The sequence below is a fragment of the Helianthus annuus genome, chromosome 9, assembly GCF_002127325.2.
Source record: "Helianthus annuus cultivar XRQ/B chromosome 9, HanXRQr2.0-SUNRISE, whole genome shotgun sequence".
Classification (NCBI taxonomy): Eukaryota; Viridiplantae; Streptophyta; class Magnoliopsida; order Asterales; family Asteraceae; genus Helianthus; species Helianthus annuus.
The window spans coordinates 79,506,169-79,525,548 of NC_035441.2; positions in this window are offsets into that span (position 1 = coordinate 79,506,169).

Sequence of the window (19,380 nt, forward strand, 5' to 3'; positions counted from 1 at the left end):
AGCATTAACAAAGGACAGAGGCAGGCACTAGGCTTGAATATCTAATCAGCACCAGAACCATCATCAACAAAGGACACCTGCCTACTCCGACGAATCCTCCGACGTCGGTACACCAACCGACATCCCCCTCTCTGAAGCATCGGAAACCGGGTCGTCAGCTCATCAACATCCAATGCAAAATCAGCACCAGCAGTGACGTTAGTGTGATGAGGGACCTTGCAGTCAGAATCAGCAGTTGCAAGGGAAGCAGACTCGATCAGTTTCTTCACCGGTGCAATGATAAGAGGTGGTGAACGAGAAAGAAGAACGAGACCTTCGGCAGCATCGTACACTCTGAGAGCATCCAGCAGAAGACGAGTATGGTAAGAGCGTTTCATCTTCTTTGACAAAATCAACTAAGAAGATCAAGTGTCTCAAAAACACATATATATAAAGAAAACTCAAGCTTCGAGAAAGGAGAAATCCATCATTAACTGTTAGAATTGTGTCACATCCAAACGGCGCTACAGGAACTTGGGTCACTTCTTCATTAATGAAGCTTGACAAAGCGCCATTGCAAATCTCAAGACCAATGAGAAAAATACCCACTCCTACTGACAGGTGACGTCATTACAGGACAGAGCATGATTACAAGTCACATTTTTTAAAAAAAAAATCATTACAAAATTCAATCTTCTCACAGAAGATTTCTCATTTTTTCGCGCCCAAAAAGACATATTCTCTCTCCTAAGTCCAGTGCTCCACTTATTCGCATAAGTACAACACTAGACTGGGGGGACTTGAATGGGTAAGGTCCCAAAAACCTCATGAAAAGGATATGAGACCATACCACCAACTGGCCTTTCAACCCTTCAACCTTGCGCGGCCGCGCATTGGTCTTACAAAAGGAAGAAAGAGATCAACAAGCAATAGTCGCGCGCCTAAAGGAAAGCATAAAATCCTTGCGCCGCCTTCCATTGGCAAGGGGTTAAAAACCCTAGGAACAATACTTCCACCCAAATATCCAAACTTGGATATCATTTTACCCAGACTTGGAATTTACTCAGCTGTGTACACACAGTAAGGTACCACACCAGATTACAACAGTAATCTTCTAGAAAGAATATGATCGTGCACCACCCAGACGGTTGTAACCATCTGGACACGTGTCACTATCACAAACGTCCTGAAATCACAACGATAGCATGTAATTGGAGAACGATCTCCACTTAAACCACTTTCCACGTGGCAATTCCCCAACCATAGATCAAGTCACGATCTGTGTGCATTCACATCAGGATCAAAGCAACTTAACGAGGATTAAAAGGACTTAACGGAAGGAAAAATAACCGCTACGGCGTTAGCATCTTCCGTTATCTTTTTAATAACAGATTTTCCCTCCCAAACTCCCGGTTATAAATAGGAGAACTCTTCAGGTATAAACTCAGATCACATTTCACTACTCAAATACTTATCTTCTCCGTTACCAATACTTATTCTCACACCGGAGTCGGGTCAAGGAGAGAACCCTCTTCTCCCCTTGACGAGTCTAACGGTGCTCTGTTTTGCAGAATCACCGGAGAAGGAACTTGGCTGCAACTGAATCAATTGAGAGAGAACTAACCTTTTATGCGGATTCAAACCCCCTAGATATCTCGGTTCCGACCATTTATCTAGTGTTTCTTCACCAATCAAATGACTTGTTCTTCTGAGTTAGAGCAGTTAGAGGAACTGCAATCTTTGAGAAGTTTTCTATGAAGCGGCGATAATATCCCGCTAGACCAAGAAAAGAACGAACTTCAGTAGGAGTATTAGGTGTATCCCAATCCTTAATCGCACTGATCTTGGAGGGATCTACATGAATACATTGTTCGTTGACAATATGTCCTAAGAATTAAACTTCTTTAAGCCAGAATTCACACTTGGAGAATTTGGAGAAAAGTTGCTCTTTCTTTAGGAGTTCCAAAGTAAGACGAAGATGTTGCTCATGATCAGCTCGCGTCTTAGAATATATCAAGATGTCATCAATGAAACCGATGATGAACTTATCCAAATAAGGCTTGCAGACCCTATTCATCAAGTCCATGAAAACAGCAGGAGCATTAGTCAAACCGAATGGCATGACAGTGAACTCATAATGCCCATAGCGAGTGCGGAACGCTGTCTTGGGAATATCTTCTTCATGCACGCGAAGTTGATGATATCCAGATCGCAGATCAATCTTTGAAAAATAAGAAGTGCCTTGCAATTGATCAAAGAGATCATCAATGCGAGGTAGGGGATATCGATTCTTGATGGTAAGCTTGTTAAGCTCATGATAATCGATACACATCCTAAAAGATCCATCCTTCTTCTTGACAAAGAGAACGGGAGCACCCCAAGGTGAAAAGCTAGGACGGATAAAACCTTTGTCAGAGAGCTCCTGAAGCTGCTTAGATAACTCTTGCATCTCAGACGGTGCAAGACGGTATGGAGCTCTGGCAATGGGATTTGCACCAGGTACGAGATCAATACGGAACTCGACTTGGCGTGCTGGAGGTAGACCAGGTAACTCTTCAGGGAAAACTTCAGAATAATCGCGAACGACAGGAATATCTGAAATAGACTTACCCTTGCCTTTATCTGCTGTAATATGTGCTAAGAAAGCCACATATTTCTTCCGTAGATACTTCCGTGCTTTAAAACAAGACATAAGTTTGAGACCACCGGCAGGCTTCTCACCACGAACCTGTAGGATCTCGCCTGTCGACAGCGGCACACGAACAATCTTCTCAGAACAAACTATCTCTACATGATGCTTAGATAATTAATCCATACCCACTATAACGTCGAAGCTTCCAAGTTGCATTGGCGTGAGGTCAATAGGACAAATATGGTCGTTAAGGTTCAACTGGCAGTTGCGGAGAACAGAATCAAGAACAATGGGTTCACCATTAGCAACCTCTACTGTCAAAGGTTTACCTAGTTTCGTTCTAGACACGCGAAGCATTAGCTCAAAAGACAATGACACAAAACTCTTGTCGGCACCTGAATCAAAAAGAACAGATGCAGGCTGATTATTAATAAAGAACGTACCGTTCACCACTTCATTGTCTGCTTGTGCTTCTTGAGCATTCATGTTGAAGACTCGTCCTCGAGCCTGAGCCTGATTCTGGTTTGCATTCTGGTTCTGGTTGGCTAGTCTTGGGCACCGATTTCTGTAGTGGGTCAGATCCCCACAGTTATAACAAGCACCTGGTGGGTATTGTGGTCGTGCAGCCTGACCCTGTTGCTGAGCAGGAGGTTGAGCAACTTGTTGAGCAGGGTTTTGAACTGCGCGATTTTGAGCAAAACGACAAACACCGGCAAGATGACCTGACTTCCCACAGTTAGTACAGAAACGGCACTGATGTTGCGGCTGATGGTGACTGTTGCATCAATTGCACAAAGGTGCACTTCCTGAATAGGGCTTCTTTGCTGGAGGTTGTGCGGGTTGGTTGGGAGCTGTCTGGTTAACCTGGGCAGTGACAGCAAAATTTTGGGAAGCCTTACGTTTCCTTGACCCCCTTGAGGAACCAGAATCCTTTCCCTTCTTGTTTTGACCTTTCTTGCTATCTTCCTTGTCAGACGACTGTTTCTTGCCCTTGTCACCCTTCCTGTGTAATTTATTCTTTCGAATCTGCGACTCAGTCAGTGTCGCTGATAACTCGATTGCCTGACGGAGTGTGGTAGGGTTGCTACCAGTGATAATGTCTTGTACCGAGTCAGGCAGGCCGTCGATGTACCTTTCGATAGCCTTGTCGAGTGGGGCGACCATAGTCGGGCAAAGTAGACTCAACTCCTCAAACCTATCAGTATATGCCCTGTGCTCGCCACTATCTTGCTTCAAATCATCAAACTCTTGCTCCAACGCTCGTTGCTCATGACGAGGACAAAACTCCCTCATCATAAGAGCTCTTAGTTCAGCCCACGACTGTGCTAGAGCAACTTCTGCACCACGGTCTCTCATTACCCCATTCCACCATGTAAGAGCCCTCTTCTAAAACACGCTTGAAGAAAACTCGACCTTGCGATTATCCGGAAACTGCACGTGACGAAAAGTATTCTCGATGCTCTCGAACCATTGAAGAAGCCCAGTTGCTCCCTCAGAACCACTAAACTTGAGTGGTTTAGCCGAGTTAAAGTTCTTGAAATTGCATGTACCATTGTTGTTGTTGTTGGCTTGGTTCCATTGAGCAAAGAGATTTGGGAATTGAGTAGCCATCTGCTGCGCAATAATTTCTGCCAGCTCGGCAGTTGCTATCTGGTGTTCGCGTCGAGGAGGCATTCTAAAAGAGGAAAACATGAAAGGAAACGAGTGAGATGATTGGATGAAGAGAATGAGATGAAACAGAATCAACAAAAGCAAAGATGGTGGTTACGCATCGCAAAGCAAACAAGCGACACGAAATGTCTAGTCAAAGTAAGTGGGTCAAAAATAATGTATCGCGAAGACATGTTCGCCTATAAGTGAACACTCACCCCAAGAGTTCCCAGGTAAGAGTGACTGGTCCGATTATGTGGATTTGTACGAACACTCTAGCCTTAGACAGAAAACTCAGGGTACAGGCATTCACTCTTCCAGTTCGCACGTGTTCACACTATTAAACCCCGAAAACCTTGATGAGACTTTTGAAAATCCAAAGGGGTTCAAAACCTTATAACAGAGGGTTCAAAACCTAGTAATCAATCATCCTAGAACAGATGATTAATTTTCAAAGCGGATTCGGAATCGAAATTCTCGTTGTGGTTATCACCTAAGGATAGGTGATGTGCATGTTTTAAAATCTAAACACAAGCTAACTTGTGTTAGGGTCCTAGAAAGTTATAGTCTAGGTCAAAGCATTACTAATAACCTAATTCCCTATAACCATTGGCTCTGATATCAACTCTTCTGTCACACCCCGGCCGCGTATAACATGCAACCGCGGCGGAAACGCCAGGGAGTGTCGGGATAGAATTAAATTGTTTCATAACCATGGAAATCAAAGTTTCATTTTATTTATTAAACAAGAGTAATACATTGTCTTAAACAGGAAAACAAAGAGTTTATAACATAATTAACTAAGTCTATCTTCACTTTTAGTCTCTAAGGCACAGGTCCGCCCTAGTGTCATGATCATCATCCTATGGAATAGCTCCTGAAAACACATGTGAAAGTAGGTACGTCAGCATAAAAATGCCTGTGAGATACATAGGTTTTGTGAAAATGGGATTCATGATTTGAGTTTAAAGAAATGTTTAATAACAGTCAGTCATGAACCTTGTAATTTGTCTTGCTTTGTAAACCATTTGAAAAAAAACGATAATATCAGATGATATGTATAGATAAGTGTAAGGTTAAACGAGTAACCAAGTAAAATGAGTTGAATAAGATAAGTTGTTTGTAAAAATAATGTCTTGTGAAGAGTATGTTGTTTGTGTAAAATGTAATGTGTCTAAACTGAAATGACTTAGATAACGCTACGATATGTAATATTATACAAGCATTTATATATAGGAAGTACCAGCAGCGTATCCGCCATGTTTGTATCATATTACATACGCCACGTTACTCCAACCATTTACCCAAACCAACCACCATGTAAATTGTTCATGTATAAATCAATTGTCAAGTGTTATTGTGTAAACCATATCGAAATGTCTATGTTCAATGTAAACCACCAAGTATGTATATCAATGTCAAAATGTTTATGTTTAATGTAGATCATGTAATGTGTACCCAAAATATATCTTGTATGGTAAGTGAGATGTATCAACTAAACCATATGCAAAATGCACAAAACAAGGTGTTGAAGTAAAACATGGTTTAAATCAACGTTATGTTTTGTGGAACAATGCATGCTCTACTGATATAAACATTTATGCGGTATTGTGAAAATGCATACATCCAAGCCTTGAGACTGTGGCGATAAACCCTTAAACAAATTAATGGTTTATCTAAGTTATGTATATCGAATTCAGTCATTCCTTCCAATCTAAACAAACCCAGGATTTCAGGAACGGGAGTTGTCAATTCCTATGGTACCACTACCTACTAACGAATGGGGTGATCAATGTTAATGAATGTATTGTTCCATGTTAAACAAACCAAATGTTATACCAAAATGAAGGCATGTGATGTAAACAATTGTACTAAATATGCACACAATGGGCATAAATAGCATGAAATGCAATGTGAAACAATGTACTAAGTACGCACACAATGGGCATACGTAGCATGAAATGTAATGTAAAGCAATGTACTAAGTACGCACACAATGGGCATACATAGCATGAGATGTAATGTAAAGCAATGTACTAAGTACGCACACAATGGGCATACATAGCATGAAATGTAATATAAAGCAATGTACTAAGTACGCACACAATGGGCATACATAGCATGAAATGTAATGAAATCATGTACTATAATGTACTAACGAACATAGCAGGTGTACGATGTGAAAACATGGAAAGCATGAAAGTAACAAGTAGGCACATGTGTTTCACCCCAAAACAGTTTGGAAAACAGTAAAAGAGGGGTTCAATGTACTCACATGAACTCCTCGAAAACATGTAAAAGATGGGGTTCTATGTACTCACCTGAGATTGCTTTGAATTCCTTGTGTAACAATCACACAATGCTAGAGATCACGGGATATCAAACGGCACCTAATAGGTAGCTATATTAATATACCGGACCAAAATCGGAAGGATCGGATAGTATGCGGGTTCGTAAACCAAACGAGTATGGAGACTCGTGAAATATGGTTTAACAAAGCCTACATACTAAAATGAAACCTAACCTAAGTGCTTGCGACCCATTACGACCCGTTTAGGTAGCTTATGCTTCCTTAATGAGTCGTTCGCGTAGAACGCGTTTGGAACGCCTAACATCGTGACCACAAGGTATAACCTCGGAAGGTTATAGCTATGGTCACCGAATGTGTTTGGTCGGATCCTAATGATCGACCAAAAGGGTCGGGTTCGAAAGTATAAGCGATTGTTTAGATCGCTTACCTTACAACCCTATATATGCACTAAACTAAAAGTGACGAGCTAAGCATGTTAGGATATGCTTAACTAAGTTTAGAAAACAGGTTTGGCATCAAAACAAACGGCTTTGATGCTCACGAGTAGCTTGGTTACAAAATACGCAAGAATGCGCATTTTAGCCGAAACTACGACTCGTCACTGAGCCTAGATAACGTGGTAATCAGTAGGTATAGTCACTACGGACTATAACAATCGTGATCACGCTCACGTTATGAAGTTGCAATGAACTTCGTGTTGACCATAGGCTGGTCAACGCAGAAAGTCAAACAAAACGCTGACTTTCGGACTCGAAAAGCGAATAAAAGAACAAAAGAACACTTACGAAGGGTCCCCGAATGCTAATCTAGATCAAAATGGCTCAGGTATGAAACAAAGGTTCCAACTTAGAGCTTTAGATCAGATTTTTGTGGGTTTTAACCAAAAGGGGGGGGGTATTTATAGGAAAAGTAAAGCCGTTAGGATCGTTTCTTGAATATCGTGCCACGATCTTATGCCTACACTTGTCAAGTTGTTGTGGTAGCTCAAAATGACCCTAACTCTACAGATTGTGAAAGGGCATTGCCCTTTGGAGTGTTTGAAAGGCCAAATTTTGCAAGAAAACAAAGTTTCTGCAACTGAAGGGGCCATGCGGCCCGCATCAGGATCAGACAAAACTCAGGCGGGCCGCCTGGGCATGTCTGATCTGCACATACTTTCAGAAATGGCAGTTTTGGTCCCTGTTGCATGTTTAAGCCATTTCCGATACTTCTAAGGCCCATAATGTCACACCCCCAAAATCCACCTGCGGAGCATCACCGCTTGGGAGCGTGACTGACCAGGATCAAGCCACCAATATCAAACATAGTATATATCAATAACCATAGATATAATTGATGTTCAAAAACCAAACATTGTATATGTAGCGAAAGCATTTAAGTAAAAACCCAATTATAAGTGTTAACGTATGAAATATCATAAGTGTTTAGTAAGCGTTCATGAATCCTTGTCCACAACGACCTGCTCCTCCCTGCGCAAGCTCCATAAAGTACCTAAGGTCCTGCAAGGCGTGCAGCAAATAATCAACAAACTAGTTGAGCGAGTTCACAGAAAGTAAGTTCGTAATAGTAATGCGTAAGTTTATCTAGTGGGGGCTTCCCATACATGTATATACTATTGGTGAGGGATTCTCACAATTATCCTGAACAATGGGGGATTCCCATTTTGGTACTTACTAGACTAGTGCAACCATGTGTTCTTCTTAAACCGAGAACAGGAATACGTACTGGGTCACGTAGGCTTTACGTGACGTGCCCTTCCCCGAGGACAGTGGTACGCGTGGGGGCTACGTAGGCTTTACGCAGCGTGTCCTTCCGACCCGGAAGACAGTAGATGGTATTGGGTTACGTAGGCTTTACGTAACGTGTCCTCCCGACCCGGGAGACAAATGGAAATTACTGGGTTACGCAGGATTTACGTAACGTGTCCTGACTATCCTGAGGACGATGGTCTATAGTCTAGTGATTTCGTAAGTACGAGTATCATTCCATATCAACATTTCCAATCCAATTCCCAACCCGGGAATCCCATGCCTTGGCTGTGTGAACTCACCTTGGTTTGCTCGGCAGATACACAAAGAGTACAGGTAGCAAGTAAATGGTCAACCACGTCCTATCACGGTTTATACAAGTCAGGTTTTGGACTTCACGTAATGCACGTATAAAACATACAAGTTAACATGTTTCGAGCACTTATAGAACATGGTAACACTTAGCAGTCAAGAGCATAACATGTGCGTTCTAATCTCGGCCCAACATAACCCGGCCCAATATATTAAACTTGTGTGATCCAATGTCTAAGCCCAAAAGACAATCAGCCCAATTACATACTACCAAATACATATCGGCCCAATAGAGGTCCAATGGTATACACGCCCGAAATACATAACGCATGACAGTCAATTACATAAGTCCAAAAGGTTTGGTCCAGAATGATTGGGCCCGTGACAGTGTAGGCCCAAAACAGTGCACGTGCATACTTGGTCTCGAGTCGCAACCGGCGATCTCGAGTCGCAACAGGGAATTACGAGTCACAGCAGGAGATTACGAGTCGCAACAGGAGGTTATGAGTCGCAATGGTGATTCCGGCTTGTCATGGTCTGGTTACGAGTCGCAACAGGACTCGCAACCGTGGTTCCAGTTCATGCTGATGTGGTCTCGAGTCGAGACTGTGGGTTCCCGACTCGCAATCTGGGTCGCAACCAAGTGTGTAACTGATTTCCATAATTCATGCAATGATTTATCCGTGATTCTAGCAAACATCTAAGGCAGTTTCGGAAATCAGATCAAACAACAGTTTCATTCCAAAATCAAACACATTCATACACGTTCATAGCATCATCATCAAGAATGCAGAATTCGCACTTAATCAAGCATCAAATCGGATCATGTGATTTACAAAATCATAAACTATCATGCAACCTAATCAAACCGATTCTTATTATAGCCGATTACAAACATTCAATAACCCATAATCGAAGCATCATTTAGCAAGCACTTAACATCAAACACTAACCGGATTAGCCCTAGTTTATCATCATGAAATTCTAGAACATGTGAAACCACATAACATCAACCAATTTAATAACCAAACACTAACCGAAAGGTGAAGGATGCAAGAACAATTCCAAACTCGTGAGCCTTTGGGTGTCGTCGGCTTCAAGAGAAACGAGAGAGAGGATAAGAGCTTCTAGGGTTTTGTGACTTGTGTGTGTGTTTTGCAAATAATGAGAAAACAAGTCCCTAAGGGGTGTTTTGTTTGTTTGCGCATAAGGGGAGTGGGCCGAGCCCAACTCGGCTATCTAATGGGATCCGGTTTCAAGGAGCGGCCCGAATGGCTTGTGTGACCGGTTATAATGTGTGGTTTGGGTTCGGCTCAATTAACATACAAACATATATCACGCAATGCACATAATAACATAATCACATAGTTATCCAATTAATAGCGTTCTCAATAGCACGAATCGTTACACAAAGTAAGTCTAATGTTCGAGTTGTCACATTATCCCCAACTAATTGGAAATTTCGTCCCGAAATTTGGTATGCACTCACTGAGGAAGCTAGGCAACTGTATTGTTCACTGATTTTCCTGGGGTGTCACATCCTCCCCCCGTTGATCTGGAATTTCGTCCCGAAATTCCGAAGTAGTAGCTTCAGCCTCAGTAGTGGTTGCATTGGTTTCGAACAATTGGGGGTACTTTTCTGTCATCCTGTCTTCGCGTTCCCAGGTGTACTCTGGGCCACGTTTGGAGTTCCAACGTACTCGAACAAGAGGGATTCTCTTGTGTTTGAGGACCTTCACATCCCGGTCCGTGATTTCCACTGGTTCCTCGACGAACTGCAACCGCTCGTCGATAGTGAGTTCTTTGAAAGGAATGATGAGGTTTTCATCTGATAGGCACTTCTTTAGGTTCGACACATGAAAGACATTGTGAACTGCCCCGAGTTCAGCTGGTAGGTTTAGCTTGTATGCTACTTTGCCAATCTTTTCTATGATTTCGAATGGTCCGACGTATCGCGGATTCAGTTTGCCCCGTTTGCCAAACCGAACCACACCCTTCCAGGGTGAGACTTTTAGTAAAACCCGGTCCCCGACCTGAAATTCCAATGGCTTTCTACGCTTGTCCGCGTAGGCTTTCTGACGGTCGCGTGCTGCCGCCATGCGTTGTCGTATCTGTGCAATCTTTTCTGTGGCGTCCACTACGATCTCTGGACCCGTGATCTGACTATCCCCCACCTCTGCCCAACAGAGGGGTGACCGGCATTTACGCCCGTACAATGCCTCGAATGGAGCGGCTTGTATGCTGGTGTGATAACTATTATTATACGAGAACTCCACCAAAGGGAGATGCTTTTCCCAGCCGTTGCCAAAATCGATGACGCATGCCCGAAGCATGTCTTCTAGAGTTTGGATCGTTCGCTCAGACTGCCCATCCGTCTGAGGATGATATGCTGTGCTCATGTCTAATCGTGAGCCGAAAGATTTGTGCATCGCTTGCCAAAGCTCTGACGTGAATCGTGCATCGCGATCCGAAATGATGGATGTGGGCACCCCGTGCCTCGAAACAACTTCTTTAAGATAGACGTCTGCGAGAGTGGAGAACTTATCCGTTTCCTTTATAGGTAGGAAGTGTGCAGACTTGGTGAGTCGATCCACGATCACCCATATGGTATCGTTCCCACGCTGAGATCTAGGTAGGCCTGTAACAAAATCCATGGAAATTTCTTCCCATTTCCATTGAGGTATCTTAGGCTGCTGAAGTAGGCCAGCTGGTTTCTGATATTCAACCTTGACTCTCGCACAGGTCAAGCACTTTCCAACGTACGTAGCAATGTAGGCCTTCATGCTAGGCCACCAATAAGTAGTGCTGATGTCGTGGTACATTTTATCCGACCCTGGATGTACCGAGTAGCGAGACTTGTGTGCTTCGTCCATCACAAGTTCGCGTAGACCGCCATAAAGTGGAACCCAAATACGCCCCGTTACATAGTAGGCGCCGTCTGCCTTCTGTTCCATTTGCTGTCGTGAGCCGCGTAAGGCTTCAGCCTTGACGTTTTCGGGCTTCAATGCTTCTGCCTGAGCATCTCGTATCTGTGCAGGAAGGCTGGACTGAATCGTAAGCTGTAGCGCTCGCACGCGCCGAGGTAAAGTGTCTTTCCGACTGAGGGCATCAGCCACAACATTGGCTTTGCCTGGATGGTACTTGATAGCGCATTCGTAATCGTTCAGTAGTTCGACCCATCGTCGTTGACGCATGTTCAAATCCTTCTGCTTAAGGATATGCTCGAGACTCCTGTGATCGGTGTAAATCGTGCACCTGGTACCGTACAGGTAGTGTCGCCATATCTTAAGCGCGAAAACAACAGCTCCCAGCTCTAAATCGTGCGTCGTGTAGTTCCGTTCATGAACCTTTAGTTGACGAGAGGCGTAGGCAATAACTTTATCCCGCTGCATCAATACGCAACCCAGACCCTGTATTGATGCGTCACAATATACTACGAAGTCATCTGTGCCCACTGGCAATGAAAGAATAGGTGCGCTGCAAAGCCTATCCTTTAGATACTGAAAAGTAGTTTCCTGCGTGTTGCCCCAACGGTAGGTGACACCCTTCTGTGTCAGTAGTGTAAGTGGCTGCGCAATCTTCGAGAAATCCTTGATAAACCGCCTGTAGTAACCTGCCAAACCCAAGAATTGGCGTATTTCTGTTGGCGTTCGTGGCGCAGGCCAGTTTCTGATTGAGTCTACCTTGGATGGATCAACATGGATCCCATCCTTGTTCACTAAGTGGCCTAGAAAGTGGACTTCACGAAGCCAGAAGTCGCATTTCGAAAACTTAGCGTACAGCTGTTCCTTCCGTAGGAGTTCCAAAATAAGACGAAGATGCTGCTCGTGTTCCTCCTGACTCTTGGAGTAAATCAGAATGTCGTCGATGAATACTATGACAAACTTGTCGAGATAGGGTTTGCACACCCTGTTCATAAGGTCCATAAATACAGTAGGCGCGTTCGTTAACCCGAACGGCATGACAAGAAACTCGTAGTGGCCATAACGAGTTCTGAAGGCTGTCTTGGAGATGTCCTCATCCCGGACTCTCAGTTGATGATACCCTGACCTCAAGTCTATCTTGGAATAGTAACTCGACCCTTGCAACTGGTCGAATAAGTCGTCAATGCGCGGAAGAGGATAACGGTTCTTCACCGTCACCTTGTTGAGTTCACGGTAGTCGATGCACATTCTGAACGTATCGTCTTTCTTTCTCACAAAAAGTACTGGAGCTCCCCAAGGCGAAGAGCTTGGACGTATAAAACCCTTTTCCAAGAGTTCTTGCAGCTGTTTCGACAGTTCCTCCAATTCTGATGGAGCTAGACGATATGGTGTGCGAGCTATGGGTGCTGCTCCTGGAGCGAGCTCGATCTGAAATTCGACCTGACGATGAGGCGGTAAGCCAGGTAAGTCTTCAGGAAACACCTGAGGGTAATCGCGTACAATTGGAATATCCTCCAATTTCTTTTCCTTTGCTGATGCGTCTGCAACGAGTGCCAAGATTGCGGTGTGACCCTTCCGCAAACATTTCTGAGCCTTCAAGAAAGAGATGATGCCAACCACAGCACCACTCTTGTCGCTTTGGACTTCGAGAGGTTCCTGACCAGAACGAGGAATTCGAATTATCTTCTCACTGCATAAGATTTCTGCCTGGTGCTGGGATAACCAATCCATCCCAATCACGACGTCGAAGCTACCCAAAACTATGGGAATGAGATCGATAGAGAAAGCTTGACCAGCTAGGATAAGATTACAACCCTGAACTACGTGCGTGGCTTCTAGACTTTTACCGTTAGCTAACTCTACTACATGTTTGGTGGGTAAAAGTGTTGGTGCACGTTTCAGCAGTTGACACATTTTCACAGACATATAGCTTGTATCCGCACCCGAATCAAATAAAACAGTAACGTAAATATTGTCGAGGAGAAACTTACCCATAACAACGTTGGGATCGTTCACTGCGTCACCTCGACCTAGCACAAAAGCACGTCCTCTAGCCTCGTTGCCATTGTTGTTTCCCCCGTTGTTGTTATTCCCGTTGCCCTGGTTGTTGTTGCGGTTCTGGTTCAACTGAGGAAAATCGCGTTTGAAATGACCTTCAGCCCCACACTGGAAACATCCCCGGTTTCCACGCTGTGGCTGCTGTTGCTGCTGTGGGTTCTGTGGAGCTGGTTGTTGCGGTTGCTGGTTCTGGTTCGCAGGACGAGGGCTCCTACAGTCTTTGGCCTCATGTCCCATCTTGAGACACCTTTGGCAACGACCCTTGTTGCATGGGCCGCTATGGTGCCTGTTGCAGTTGTGACACTTGGGGTGAAAACCCTGATATCTTCCCCGTCTATGACCACCAGAGGATTGCTGACTGGGACTCTGGTAGTGGTCAGTCTTCTGTTGCTGAGCTTGAGACTGAACGGATGCTGAGCCTTTACTAGAATCTCCATCCCATTTTCTTTTGCTGTCGCTAGTAGTAGCAGGAGTAGCTGAAGGAGTGGCTGTAGTAGTAGCGTTGACACGCTTAGGCAGTTTATTCTGATCCACTGCCTGGTCGGTGATGCGATGCGCGAGACGTTGAATATCCTGAATGTTATCGAGATTAGCCGAGGTAACATGGCTCTGGATCTCTGGCGCCAATCCCTTGAGATACATCTCAATGCGCTTGTATGGAGGGTCCACCATAGTTGGACATAGCACGGCTAGCTCATTGGACCGTTTAGTATACGCTTCAATCTCTGATCCAACCATTTTCAGATTATACAGCTCGTCTTCCAGCTTGTGAATATCTTCACGCGTGCAATACTCACGCTTGATGAGTTCCTTAAAATCGTTCCAGGGTGTGGCGTTAGCAGCTGCCAACCCTAGAATTTGCACCTGCGCGTTCCACCAGGTTAGCGCGATTCCTTCCAAGGTGCCAGTTGCATACTTGACCTTGCGAGCCGCAGGGCACTCGCACATCTCGAATACTGACTCTAGCTTCTCAAACCAATGGAGGAGTCCCACTGCCCCCTCTGTGCCGCTGAAGGTAGTTGGACGACAGTCCATGAAGTTCTTAAAGGTGCAAACTTGCTGCGCTGGTTGACCTATTGTGTACGAATAGGACGAAATTAAATACGAGAGTTACTGCAGGAACTAAGGATCCTAGTATGAATCTATACTGCAGGGTATACTACCTGCTTGAGCAGCTGCAAGTGCCGCAGCAACTTGAGCTTGAACGAGAGCCTCTAGCTGGGCTTGAGTCATGTTGATTCGTCCAGACATGATCTTCATAGTAAAAAGTAACGTAAATGAGAGTGGTTCGCGAGTAGGGCGATGACAGAAAAGCGTAAGCACGTAGGGATTCTCATGCTATAGTATCATGTGCATCTAAACGTAATGCGAGCAAAGTTCTAAGCAGTTCTAGCAAACAGGCAATAAACATAAACCTTATTACCTAGGATGTCGAGTCTTGCACGTAGAGCGAAGCGTCGTTGTGGATCGTTGAGAGCACTGTACTGGTTATAGTCCGGTTTTAATAAAAACGTTTTCCCATATTAAAACCAAGTTCTCTATAACCAATGGCTCTGATACCAATCTGTCACACCCCCAAAATCCACCTGCGGAGCATCACCGCTTGGGAGCGTGACTGACCAGGATCAAGCCACCAATTATATCAAACATAGTATATATCAATAACCATAGATATAATTGATGTTCAAAAACCAAACATTGTATATGTAGCGGAAGCATTTAAGTAAAAACCCAATTATAAGTGTTAACGTATGAAATATCATAAGTGTTTAGTAAGCGTTCATGAATCCTTGTCCACAACGACCTGCTCCTCCCTGCGCAAGCTCCATAAAGTACCTAAGGTCCTGCAAGGTGTGCAGCAAATAATCAACAAACTAGTTGAGCGAGTTCACAGAAAGTAAGTTCGTAATAGTAATGCGTAAGTTTATCTAGTGGGGGCTTCCCATACATGTATATACTATTGGTGAGGGATTCTCACAATTATCCTGAACAATGGGGGATTCCCATTTTGGTACTTACTAGACTAGTGCAACCATGTGTTCTTCTTAAACCGAGAACAGGAATACGTACTGGGTCACGTAGGCTTTACGTGACGTGCCCTTCCCCGAGGACAGTGGTACGCGTGGGGGCTACGTAGGCTTTACGCAGCGTGTCCTTCCGACCCGGAAGACAGTAGATGGTATTGGGTTACGTAGGCTTTACGTAACGTGTCCTCCCGACCCGGGAGACAAATGGAAATTACTGGGTTACGCAGGATTTACGTAACGTGTCCTGACTATCCTGAGGACGATGGTCTATAGTCTAGTGATTTCGTAAGTACGAGTATCATTCCATATCAACATTTCCAACCCAATTCCCAACCCGGGAATCCCATGCCTTGGCTGTGTGAACTCACCTTGGTTTGCTCGGCAGATACACAAAGAGTACAGGTAGCAAGTAAATGGTCAACCACGTCCTATCACGGTTTATACAAGTCAGGTTTTGGACTTCACGTAATGCACGTATAAAACATACAAGTTAACATGTTTCGAGCACTTATAGAACATGGTAACACTTAGCAGTCAAGAGCATAACATGTGCGTTCTAATCTCGGCCCAACATAACCCGGCCCAATATATTAAACTTGTGTGATCCAATGTCGAAGCCCAAAAGACAATCAGCAGTATACACGGCCCAAATACATAACGCATGACAGTCAATTACATAAGTCCAAAAGGTTTGGTCCAGAGTGATTGGGCCCGTGACAGTGTAGGCCCAAAACAGTGCACGTGCATACTTGGTCTCGAGTCGCAACCGGCGATCTCGAGTCGCAACAGGGAATTACGAGTCACAGCAGGAGATTACGAGTCGCAACAGGAGGTTACGAGTCGCAATGGTGATTCCGGCTTGTCATGGTCTGGTTACGAGTCGCAACAGGACTCGCAACCGTGGTTTCGGTTCATGCTGATGTGGTCTCGAGTCGAGACTGTGGGTTCCCGACTCGCAATCTGGGTCGCAACCAAGTGTGTAACTGATTTCCATAATTCATGCAATGATTTATCCGTGATTCTAGCAAACATCTAAGGCAGTTTCGGAAATCATATCAAACAACAGTTTCATTCCAAAATCAAACACATTCATACACGTTCATAGCATCATCATCAAGAATGCAGAATTCGCACTTAATCAAGCATCAAATCGGATCATGTGATTTACAAAATCATAAACTATCATGCAACCTAATCAAACCGATTCTTATTATAGCCGATTACAAACATTCAATAACCCATAATCGAAGCATCATTTAGCAAGCACTTAACATCAAACACTAACCGGATTAGCCCTAGTTTATCATCATGAAATTCTAGAACATGTGAAACCACATAACATCAACCAATTTAATAACCAAACACTAACCGAAAGGTGAAGGATGCAAGAACAATTCCAAACTCGTGAGCCTTTGGGTGTCGTCGGCTTCAAGAGAAACGAGAGAGAGGATAAGAGCTTCTAGGGTTTTGTGACTTGTGTGTGTGTTTTGCAACTAATGAGAAAACAAGTCCCTAAGGGGTGTTTTGTTTGTTTGCGCATAAGGGGAGTGGGCCGAGCCCAACTCGGCTATCTAATGGGATCCGGTTTCAAGGAGCGGCCCGAATGGCTTGTGTGACCGGTTATAATGTGTGGTTTGGGTTCGGCTCAATTAACATACAAACATATATCACGCAATGCACATAATAACATAATCACATAGTTATCCAATTAATAGCGTTCTCAATAGCACGAATCGTTACACAAAGTAAGTCTAATGTTCGAGTTGTCACACATAAAGCCAACTTTAAGGCCCTAAAATGATGCCTAAACATTGTGGATATGAAACATGCTCAAAAATATGTCGGATGTTGGTTCGTTTGGCCGTACGATCGCGATGTTCGGTTAATTACGACGGAATGTGCATAAGCGCGAAAAACGATCCAAATGACGCGACGAATGGATTTTTCTCATGCCAAACACTAAGGCATAATATAAGGATGCTTACATAAATTTTCGGATGTCCGGATGTATTCAGAACGTAAGTTATGCGCGAAAGTGCAAACTTGTGCACTTTTTGACACTTTTAGCCCCTGAATGATCCAAAAGTTTGTTTTAGCATACCAAACCCTTCAAAGCCTATTTCTAAGCTATGTAAAGGATATTTATGGTATGTTTAACTTATGGACATGTTCCGGAATGTTTGTTATAGTTCAAATTGGCATACTTTCACAGTTTGTCAAGTTTAGTCCCTGTAAGCGAATTAAGTTGTTTTTGCCATACCAAAGCCTTCAAAACTTATTTCTAAGTTATGTAAAGGTTATTTAAGGTATGTTGAGTATATGTTGATGTTCCGGAGTATTTGTCGCATTAAACTGAGTACGTTTACGCACCAGTTTGCGTATAATTCTCCAGAAAGTGATGTAGAGTTTGGAATTGAATAAAAGTCAAAACATGAAAAATGTAAAACACAACCAAACAAACATTGGGATCAAATAACATTTTTTTATTGATAATTGAACTGTTCACAATGATTACAAGCACAAATGTTACATGTGCCAATGCCACTTCGGCACCCCTATCGCGCTTAGCACCATTCCACCAGGTAAGCGCTCGCTCCTCAAACACACTAGAAGCAAATTCAACCTTCTGCGCATTTGGACACTGGACGTGTCTGAATGTGCTCTCGATACTCTCAAACCACTGCAAGAGCGCAGTTACTCCTTGCGACCCAGAAAACTTTAGAGGCTTAGCAGAATTGAAGCTCTTGAAGTTGCACGGCGCATTGTTGTTATTATTATTGTTGTTGAATATCTCGTGGACTTGGGTCACAACACCTGGAAGCACAGCAGCCACTTGTTGAGAAACCAATGCTGCGATTTCTTCAATAGTGAAAGATTGTGCTTCACGTCGAGGAGGCATTGTCTAATAAGGACATAAGAGAAACGAGTGAGGTTGAAAAGCAAAAGAGGTATTGAAAATACCGTCAAAACACCAGAAAGGCGATCATTTGTTCGTTACCTCGAACAAACAAATGACACGGAGAGACTAATCAAAGTAAATGGATCAAAAATAATGTATCGCCGAAGACATGCTCGCATATAAGTGGACACTCACCCCAAGAGTTCCCAGGTAAGAGTGACTGGTCCGATACTGCGGATTTGTACGAACACTCTAGTCTTAGACAGAAAACTCAGAGTACAGGCACCCACTCTTCCAGTTTGCACGTGTTCACACTATTTAGACCCAAACTCTGACGAGATTTGAAAACCTAAAGGGTTCAAAACCTTATAACAAAGGGTTCAAAACCTAGTAATCAATCATCCTAAAACAGATGATTAGTTTTCAAAGCGGATTCGAACTTAGCGTTCCCATTGTGGTTATCACCTAAGGATAGGTGACGGTATTGCTTTAAAATCTAAACGCAAGGAACTTGCGTTAGGGTCCTAAAAGTTATAGTCTAGGTCAAAGCATTACTAATAACCTAATTCCCTATAACCATTGACTCTGATACCAACTTCTTCTGTCACACCCCGACCACGTATGACAACAAACCGTGGCGGAAACGTCGGGGAGTGTTGCAATAGAAGCTATTGTTTCACAACCATGGATACAAAATAGTTTTGTTTTATTGATAAAATTAATCATTTCATTTGTCTTAACACATAGAACAAACTAGTTTTATATCGTCTATCATAGTTGTTATGTCACTAAGGCCTTGTCCAGATCCTATGTGACGCTTGCATCCTAGAAATCAATCAA